The 9,923-nt window shown below is 34.0% G+C and overlaps 1 long non-coding RNA gene across 1 annotated transcript in view; it reads right to left on the bottom strand.

Annotated features, from left to right (window-relative positions):
* The window catches only part of LOC110463062, an 8,738-nt gene extending 6,742 nt beyond the window's left edge, over nt 1-1,996 (bottom strand). Inside the window, exon 1 of the long non-coding RNA XR_002464345.1 lies at nt 1,923-1,996. This is a non-coding gene — a long non-coding RNA (uncharacterized LOC110463062). The remainder of the gene's footprint in view (nt 1-1,922) is intronic.
* Between the last annotated feature and the right edge of the window lie 7,927 nt (nt 1,997-9,923).

The raw sequence follows: 9,923 nt of genomic DNA, 5'->3' as shown, positions 1-9,923 counted from the left end.
TTCCGGGTATAAATCCTGGCGGACCTAAAAATGTGTATGCAAGACGTGCAAGGCTTTCTCAAGGCTCGCCTGAAAGCAGCATCAGATAACTAGGTCTTATTTAATAAACGAACAACAGTGGTCCGATCGGTTTGACCGTTTAAACGCAAACGGCCCAGGTGTTACTATAATTTGCACTACGATATTGAATACCCGATACGCAAAACGGAAATGACGACACGGTGTACATGCACATTTCGATCAAGATAATTGAGTCCGAGCTGTACTTTTTCCGGAAGTACGTCACGAAAATGGACGCTGATGACGATGTGTCGAGCCACCTTAAGGGGGTTTATTTATTAAGTGTGTCATGAGCCACTGACTGATGGAAAAGGAATTTTGATATTTATATATAACTATATTTGAACGGAACACCCTGTCTGTGTAAATGCCGTTTAACAGCGTTTAAACCTTTATTGCCCTGTCTATGAACATGTCGTTTAACAGCGTTTAAACCTTCGTCGCTCTGTCCATAACAGCGCTGCTATGATTAAGGCTTGTACAGTTTATATGAAATCCTTACTTAAAAATAAATGATCTGTTATAGGCAAACTTACACAGATACACATATTTTATTCTGACTATAGGAAGGCTTACATTTCCGCTGTTATATACATAAATGCATATATAAATAAAGTTGTAAATTTATAAAGTATTAAAGGATTTTAAAGAAACTTCGTTACATTTTAATGCATGCTTATATTGATTGCCATTTTGCTTCTTTACTTTGATTGTCTAGTGATAACGTAACAAGGTTGTTGATCCTGCTGGTGTATGTAGTATCAGTCCCCGAGGTCGACCTTAAATTTGTGTAAGAACAGATTATCTGTGGTATCTAAAGATGTAAATATGTGACATAATGAAGGGTTTTATAGAATCATTTCCTTCGTCGATCTATACTATACTTGTATTGCAGTTCAGCACCGGCGATACATTGTTTAACGTGACGCAGGCAATAATAGAAACCTGTCGACTCTGGCAAAATCTGCCTTTTATCTTGTTTCTAGTGATTACTTTAGTAACAAAATTGATGACTGTGCTTGTAGACTATAATTCTCCAAGGTTGGCCGTAACGATTGAGCCGTTTTTAATTTTTTGGTCATTCGCTGTTTACAACAAATACCAGTAAAGGAGAAATTATCCCTGGTAAGAAAATGTATAGGATTTTTGTCCTCTCAATTCTTGAGATCTTAATTACTACTGATGAGTCCAAGTTGTGGTCCTAATCAGGTCACCGAGGTTTTGCCATATGCGTGTGCCTCACGTAGAAGTAGCATTCCTAGGGCATTATTGTTACAGTGCTTTACACAAGTCATCTTTGTAAAACTCAATAATGTTTTAACTAAATCTGATATATCTGAAATGTTATATTCGGCAAAGTTGAATGGGACTTGAACGAGATACAACATCCCCGGAGTGTGTTTTGCTTATAAAGTATATAAGGACAAATCGAAGGAGAATAAAGGAAATTTCTTAAAAGTGACTCTTTCTCGTTTTGTATATCTAACCAGTGAAGGTCTTTACTCCCAGGACGCTGCTGTTGTTGAAGGTGTTACTTATCACGCAACACCACAGTTTCGACATTACACACTGCATCGTTGTGACCTAATGCAGCTTGGTGCAGTTTGTTTCGGAATTTTATTCATTTTCAAAGATTTCTTTAGACATACTGCAGGAATCAAACAATTATAATCCACTTATCATAGAATAATGAAGCCCTAAATTTGCTTCGACAAGATATTAATTTCTTGAACAAGAAAGCAATATTTAAAATAAAACATACGAAAAAAACCCCAAACATGATATGAAGCAAAATTAAACATGATATGAACATAATAAGAACGATTCAAATATCAACAAAACAATAAAAAGGGAAAACCTACCCACAATGTACACCTTGTCCAAATCAGTTGCGTTATAGCCGAAACTTCCGAGGAAGCTTGTTATATACTCGTTGCTATAGCTACATAAATCACGTGGACAGTTTTCCATATAGAATTAAAGAAAGGCGTTTAAAATTTATTTTCTTATGGCCTAAAATTATATTTTAATTATTTATGACAAATAATCGATCCAAATTTAAAAATCGGAAAAAAAGCATTTTAACTTAGTTTGGGTGTGCCTAAATTAATGATTCCTAGTAAAACTAGAAGGGGAAGTTTATTTACTGGGAAAGGGAGCGGTATACGTTTACACAGTGATATACATATACAGTGTGAACAGGTTATCTATATATAACGACAACGAACACACACCAATACATCTAACTGATAAAGAGCATGCATATATCTGTTCGATCGGCTATTACTCCTGTATGTCTTATGTAGCGAGTGCAAGTAGAGATAAGCGTGGAGTGGGGACGGGGATGGGTTCAGAAGGGGGTGGAGGGGTGAGAGACGGGGTTTGGTTTTACAGGATTTAACGTCCCAAACACCAAACGCGGCCCCTCTAGGGGTGAATGTGTGTCGGGTGGGGATGATGTGGATGTGTGTGGGATGGGGTTGGATGGTGATGGGGATAGATGTTATGAGGTAATGATAGGGGTGGATTGGGATGGATGTGTGTAGGGTGGGGATGAGGCTGGATGGGTAGGGATGTGGGTTGGTTGGGGATGAGGCTGGATGGGTAGGGATGGGTGTTGGTTTTGGATGAGGCTGGATGTGTAGCGATGTGGGTTGGTTGGGGATGAGGCTGGATGGGTAGGGATGTGGGTTGGTTGGGGATGGGGCGGATGGGTAGGGATATGTGTGGGTTGTTGATGGGAGTGGATGGGTAGGGATATGTGTGGGTTGTTGATGGGGTTGGAGGGTAGGGATATGTGTGGGTTGTCAATAGGTTGGATGGGTAGGGATAGGTGTGGGTTGTCGATGGGTTGGATGAGTTGAGATATGTGTGGGTTGTCGATGGGTTGGATGGGTAGGAATATGTGTGGGTTGTCGATAAGGTTGGATGGGTAGGGATATGTGTGGGTTGTTGATGGGAGTGGATAGGTAGGGATATGTGTAGGTTGTCGATAATGTTGGAGGGGTTGGCTGGGGATGGGTTGGATCGGTTTGGAGGTTAATAGAAGGTTAAAAGTTGTGTGGATTTGTATGGGTGTGTTTATGTGCTTATTGCATATTTTGTCTGGTATTCGATCTGATCTTGTTTCCTTGACATATGTTTTCCTTACTTCAATCACTATTCCTCGTCCTGCACTCCATATACAATATGTAAATATTTCTTTATATATTTTGTTAGTATCATCTTTGTTATCTTCTATCTGTTTCGTAGCTTAGCCTGAATATGTATTCAGAATACATACCGCTAAATTTATAAATAATAATGTACCACATGTCATTGTATATTTTAGCGATGTTTGGGAAACCTATGTTTTAAGGTTTATGAGATGTTTGCAGTCGCGGAATTGCTTTTCTATTGATATTTTCTACGCAAACGAAAAATACCTTTGATTATGATAATTGTTATTTTATTTCAGTTTGATCATGAATAGGAATTATTCAAGCTTGAAGTATGTATGACCCCGGTACGACTAAGAACACACTATTACAACGAGAGCTCAATGGCAGGTCAGGGTTTTAAAATAGTTATAAGTCATTGTGAAATGTAGTGAACAGCAACACTGTGTCAAAAGTATCTTATTTGTGAAAATTATGCGTTTATTTCAGCATCAGCCATTGGGAAACACTAAACAACAAAACAATCAATTCTACAACTTAATCTTTCTAATTTTACCAGTTTACTTCAATTAGCATTGAATTTTACAAAACACAATCTAAATAATAAATTCATGACCTAACTTAATGACGTACCATCTAAATAATATATGCATGGGCTAACTTAATTATGTACAATCTAAATCATATCTGCATGGCCCAAATTACGGAACACTCTCTAAATTAGCGGAGCACCATTTCAATTTAAAAACCATATCCAAGTTATCGGGACATGGACTAGTTTACAGGAACAACAATCAATTTTCAGGAACATAACACCTCATTTAAATTGTGCCTTTGTTCCCGAAAACTAGTCATTGGCGCCCGAAAATTAAGTCGTTATCCCGCTCACTCGCGCAGCGGTATTCCCTTTGATGTAGCCGCGCTCCGGCGAAGCCCGTACAGGTGAGGCAGTATATAGTCCCTACCTTGCTGGCCGTGTTGTCAGTATAGCTATGCAAACACGGCCGCTCTAATTTCGTAATCCAAACGATATAATAACACAGGTCGATAGTACACTTATATTTACTTCGAATGAAATAAATACGGAAATAATGCTTATTTTGTACAACGCCCAGGGTTAGGATCGAAATGAACGACCATTTGAGAATGATTAATATTTTTTACCATATTGCTGAACTGGTGCTTTGATACATCACTCCAGAGACACATAAAGCCAGTATAATCAAAGACACAATATGAACTCTCAATATTAACGATATTTAATAACGAACGATAAGTACGTCCCGATGTCGTATACAACTTATATTACGTAAACTATATCCCCCGGCTCCGTTCGGTCCGAGGTGCTAATTGTCCAGTATTTTTTGATTAATTCTAGCAAATGATGAACCGATTGTGTAAATGTTCATAAACGAACCCCTGTATATATATATGTTAAGACAGTTTACGTTCCTACTTTGCTTCATATACCTTTCAATCGTTTTTAATGTTGTTAATAGTTTTGTGATTCTTAGTAAGGGGTTCCCGATCACCTGTGCTCTAAGGTTTTAATTTCTTTTGTATTTAACATAAATGTATTTTATTCATATTTGGTTTTTTTAATCATTACTTATATAATTGTAATTAAATGGAACTTTATCTTTCCTGTACTGTCGTAAGAATATCCATTAAACGTATGTAAATGAACACAAAATCCAGCCGTCCTTTCAGTCAACAACGTGACGTCATCGGAATGTATGAATTTCAACAATGTATGTTTACATTTCAACAATATATCTTTTGCATGAATAACCTAATGAGTAACAAATCTGGTATCCAAGGTACTCCTGTTAACTTCCTAAAACAGCANACCCTACCCGACGAAATACGTAAGCGCCCCGGGCGTGGGAAAACTACCGTCCAGGTACATGTAGACGGCTAGTGGCTATGTTTACCTGTATACGGGACTGTGTTGTGATTTCACAGGTGTCGATTAAGGTCGTTTAAAAAATACCAAAAACACAATTTCTAAATTTAAGAAAGTAAAGATATAAAGATAGCTTTATAGGTGTAGGTAGAATATAGAAACATACGTAAAAATCATGGTTTATATGTTGAAACACGAAACCGTATATATTGTTAAGGCATTCCTNATATGACAATATATACGACTTTGGTGTGTAGTCTAAACAGTTGCTCTCGTCTAACGAACCTGTGATTACTAAAATTTCGAACCAATGAAACTTCTTATCTAAAAGGTAGAGCGTATCCGGTTGTTAAGTATATGAATTATCTGAATTAATATTGAATATTGTATTACTTGTCTTCAGACAGAGACATATATAGCCGTAAGTAGTATATACGTTTCTGCTTCAGGTCAGCCATGACAATGAGAATAATATATAAACTAAAGGTATTCTTTTTTTGGTTTCGTTTATATCATAACCAGAGACCTTCTCTGTATTAACGTAATATATTAGGTATCAGTACATTTTACTCATAGTTCCAGTAGTATTATTAATCATTTTCAAATACATATACAGATAAAACATAACGCCGTGTGAATGATGTAATTGATATACAATATGTGTTAAGATACCTCGCGGTGATTGGTTGATGTTGAAAATGGCGCCATTTAATTGGTTGATATACCCGTCAATCACGCGCGGTAGAGAGGTGGGCCCTCGCGGTGATTGGTTGATGTTCTTGTCGATGCTCCGCTGTTGTTTGATTGACAAGAATATCAGGGGCTGTAGTTCTCGTCACACTCTGGTTTATGTACTCGCAGTGACATTTTCTATTTCTTTTTCTGTTTCCTGTTGTACAATATAGTTAAACAAGAAAGTGACATTCGTTCCGAATTCTTTATTAATTGGTGCAAGCATCCCATGCATAAAATTTTAATATGATAAAGTAGGTTTACTTTGTTTGTAATGTATAATCGTGCATAGAAACCTTACATGTGGATGTACATTGTATTGGACATGTATGTTCAAATTGTAGGTGTATAAATATAGCTGTTGGTCTGTATGAACTTTCTAACTAAGCATTGAAGTATAATGAAATTTTAGCACTATTTATAAGCGTCAAGGAAAATTGTATGTTTATTTAAACATCAGCTATATTTCTCGTCTATGGCTCTGTTTATTGAATGTTTATTTTAACATCAGCTAGATTTATCTACTGTGGCTGTGTGTATTAAATGTTTATTTAAACATCAGATAGATTTCTCTACTTTGGCTGTGTTTATTGAATGTTTCTTTCAACATCAGATAGATTTTACTAATGTGGCTGTGTTTATTGAATGTTTTTTTTCAACATCAGATATATTTCTCCATTGTGGCTGTGTTTATTATATGTTTATTTCAACATCAGCTAGATTTCGCTACTGTGTCTCTATTTATTTTATGTTTAATTTAAACATCAGCTAGATTTAACTTCTGTGACTGTGTTTATTGTATGTTTATTTAAACATCATCTAGATTTCTCTTCTTTGGTTTTTTTATTGAATGTTTATTTAAACATCAGATATAATTCACTACTGTGGCTGTGTTTTTTGTATAATTATTTAAACATCAGCTAGATCTCACTTCGGTGCCTGTGTTTATGGTATGTTTATTCAAACATCATCTAGATTTCTCTTCTTTGGTTTTTTTATTGAATGTTTATTTAAACATCAGATATAATTCACTACTGTGACTGTGTTTATTGTATGTTTATTTCAACATCAGCTAGATTTCACAACTGTGGCTGTGTTTATTGAATGTTTATTTAAACATCAGCTAGATTTCTCTACTATAGCAGTGTTTATTGAATGTTTATTTAAATTTCAGCTACATTTCACTACTGTGGCTGTGTTTATTGTATGTTTATTTTAACAACAGCTACATTTCACTACAGTTGCTATGTTTATTGTATGTTTATTTTAACATCAGATAGATTTCATTACTGTTGCTGTGTTTATTGTAAATTTATTTTAACATCACCTAGATTTCATTACTGTTGCTGTGTTTATTGTAAATTTATTTTAACATCAGATATATTTCACTACTGTGGCTGTGTTTATTGTATGTTTATTTTAACATCAGATTGATTTCACTACTGTGGCTGTGTTTATTGTTAATTTATTTTAACATCACCTAAATTTCACTACTGTGGCTGTGTTTATTGTATGTTTATTTCAACATCAGCTAGATTTCGCTACTGTGTCTCTATTTATTTTATGTTTAATTTAAACATCAGCTAGATTTAACTTCTGTGGCTGTGTTTATGGTATGTTTATTCAAACATCATCTAGATTTCTCTTCTTTGGCTGTTTTTATTGAATGTTTATTTCAGCATCAGCTAGATTTCACAACTGTGGCTCTGTTTATTGAATGCTTATTTAAACATCAGCTAGGTTTCTCTACTATAGCTGTGTTTATTGAATGTTTATTTAAACATCAGCTAGATTTCTCTACTATAGCTGTGTTTATTGAATGTTTATTTAAACATCAGCTAGGTTTCTCTACTATAGCTGTGTTTATTGAATGTTTATTTTAACATCAGATAGATTTCACTACTGCGGCTGTGTTTATTGTATGTTTATTTTAACATCAGCTAGATTTCACTACTGAGGCTGTGTTTATTGTATGTTTATTTTAACATCAGATAGATTTCACTACTGTGACTGTGTTTATTGTATGTTTATTTTAACATCAGATATATTTCACTACTGTGGCTGTGTTTATTGTAAATTTATTTTAACATCACCTAGATTTCACTACTGTGGCTGTGTTTTTTGTATAATTATTTAAACATCAGATAGATTTCTCTTCTTTGGCTGTTTTTATTGAATGTTTATTTAAACATCAGCTAGATTTCTCTACTATAGCTGTGTTTATTGAAAGTTTATTTNGGCTGTGTTTATTGTATGTTTATTTTAACATCACCTATATTTCACTACTTCGGCTCTGTTTATTGTATGTTTATTACAACATCAGATATATTTCACTACTGTGGCTGTGTTTATTGTATGTTTATTTTAACATCACCTATATTTCACTACTTCGGCTCTGTTTATTGTATGTTTATTACAACATCAGATATATTTCACTACTGTGGCTGTGTTTATTGTATGTTTATTTTAACATCACCTATATTTCACTACTTCGGCTCTGTTTATTGTATGTTTATTACAACATCAGATATATTTCACTACTGTGGCTGTGTTTATTGTATGTTTATTTTAACATCACCTATATTTCACTACTTCGGCTCTGTTTATTGTATGTTTATTACAACATCAGATATATTTCACTACTGTGGCTGTGTTTATTGTATGTTTATTTTAACATCACCTATATTTCACTACTTCGGCTCTGTTTATTGTATGTTTATTACAACATCAGATATATTTCACTACTGTGGCTGTGTTTATTGTATGTTTATTTTAACATCACCTATATTTCACTACTTCGGCTCTGTTTATTGTATGTTTATTACAACATCAGATATATTTCACTACTGTGGCTGTGTTTATTGTATGTTTATTTTAACATCACCTATATTTCACTACTTCGGCTCTGTTTATTGTATGTTTATTACAACATCAGATATATTTCACTACTGTGGCTGTGTTTATTGTATGTTTATTTTAACATCACCTATATTTCACTACTTCGGCTCTGTTTATTGTATGTTTATTACAACATCAGATATATTTCACTACTGTGGCTGTGTTTATTGTATGTTTATTTTAACATCACCTATATTTCACTACTTCGGCTCTGTTTATTGTATGTTTATTACAACATCAGATATATTTCACTACTGTGGCTGTGTTTATTGTATGTTTATTTTAACATCACCTATATTTCACTACTTCGGCTCTGTTTATTGTATGTTTATTACAACATCAGATATATTTCACTACTGTGGCTGTGTTTATTGTATGTTTATTTTAACATCACCTATATTTCACTACTTCGGCTCTGTTTATTGTATGTTTATTACAACATCAGATATATTTCACTACTGTGGCTGTGTTTATTGTATGTTTATTTTAACATCACCTATATTTCACTACTTCGGCTCTGTTTATTGTATGTTTATTACAACATCAGATATATTTCACTACTGTGGCTGTGTTTATTGTATGTTTATTTTAACATCACCTATATTTCACTACTTCGGCTCTGTTTATTGTATGTTTATTACAACATCAGATATATTTCACTACTGTGGCTGTGTTTATTGTATGTTTATTTTAACATCACCTATATTTCACTACTTCGGCTCTGTTTATTGTATGTTTATTACAACATCAGATATATTTCACTACTGTGGCTGTGTTTATTGTATGTTTATTTTAACATCACCTATATTTCACTACTTCGGCTCTGTTTATTGTATGTTTATTACAACATCAGATATATTTCACTACTGTGGCTGTGTTTATTGTATGTTTATTTTAACATCACCTATATTTCACTACTTCGGCTCTGTTTATTGTATGTTTATTACAACATCAGATATATTTCACTACTGTGGCTGTGTTTATTGTATGTTTATTTTAACATCACCTATATTTCACTACTTCGGCTCTGTTTATTGTATGTTTATTACAACATCAGATATATTTCACTACTGTGGCTGTGTTTATTGTATGTTTATTTTAACATCACCTATATTTCACTACTTCGGCTCTGTTTATTGTATGTTTATTACAACATCAGATATATTTCA

The sequence above is a fragment of the Mizuhopecten yessoensis genome, unplaced genomic scaffold, assembly GCF_002113885.1.
Source record: "Mizuhopecten yessoensis strain PY_sf001 unplaced genomic scaffold, ASM211388v2 scaffold10863, whole genome shotgun sequence".
NCBI classification, from domain to species: domain Eukaryota; kingdom Metazoa; phylum Mollusca; class Bivalvia; order Pectinida; family Pectinidae; genus Mizuhopecten; species Mizuhopecten yessoensis.
Note: the sequence above shows the minus strand (reverse complement) of the source record. Positions and strands in the feature narration are given on the sequence as shown.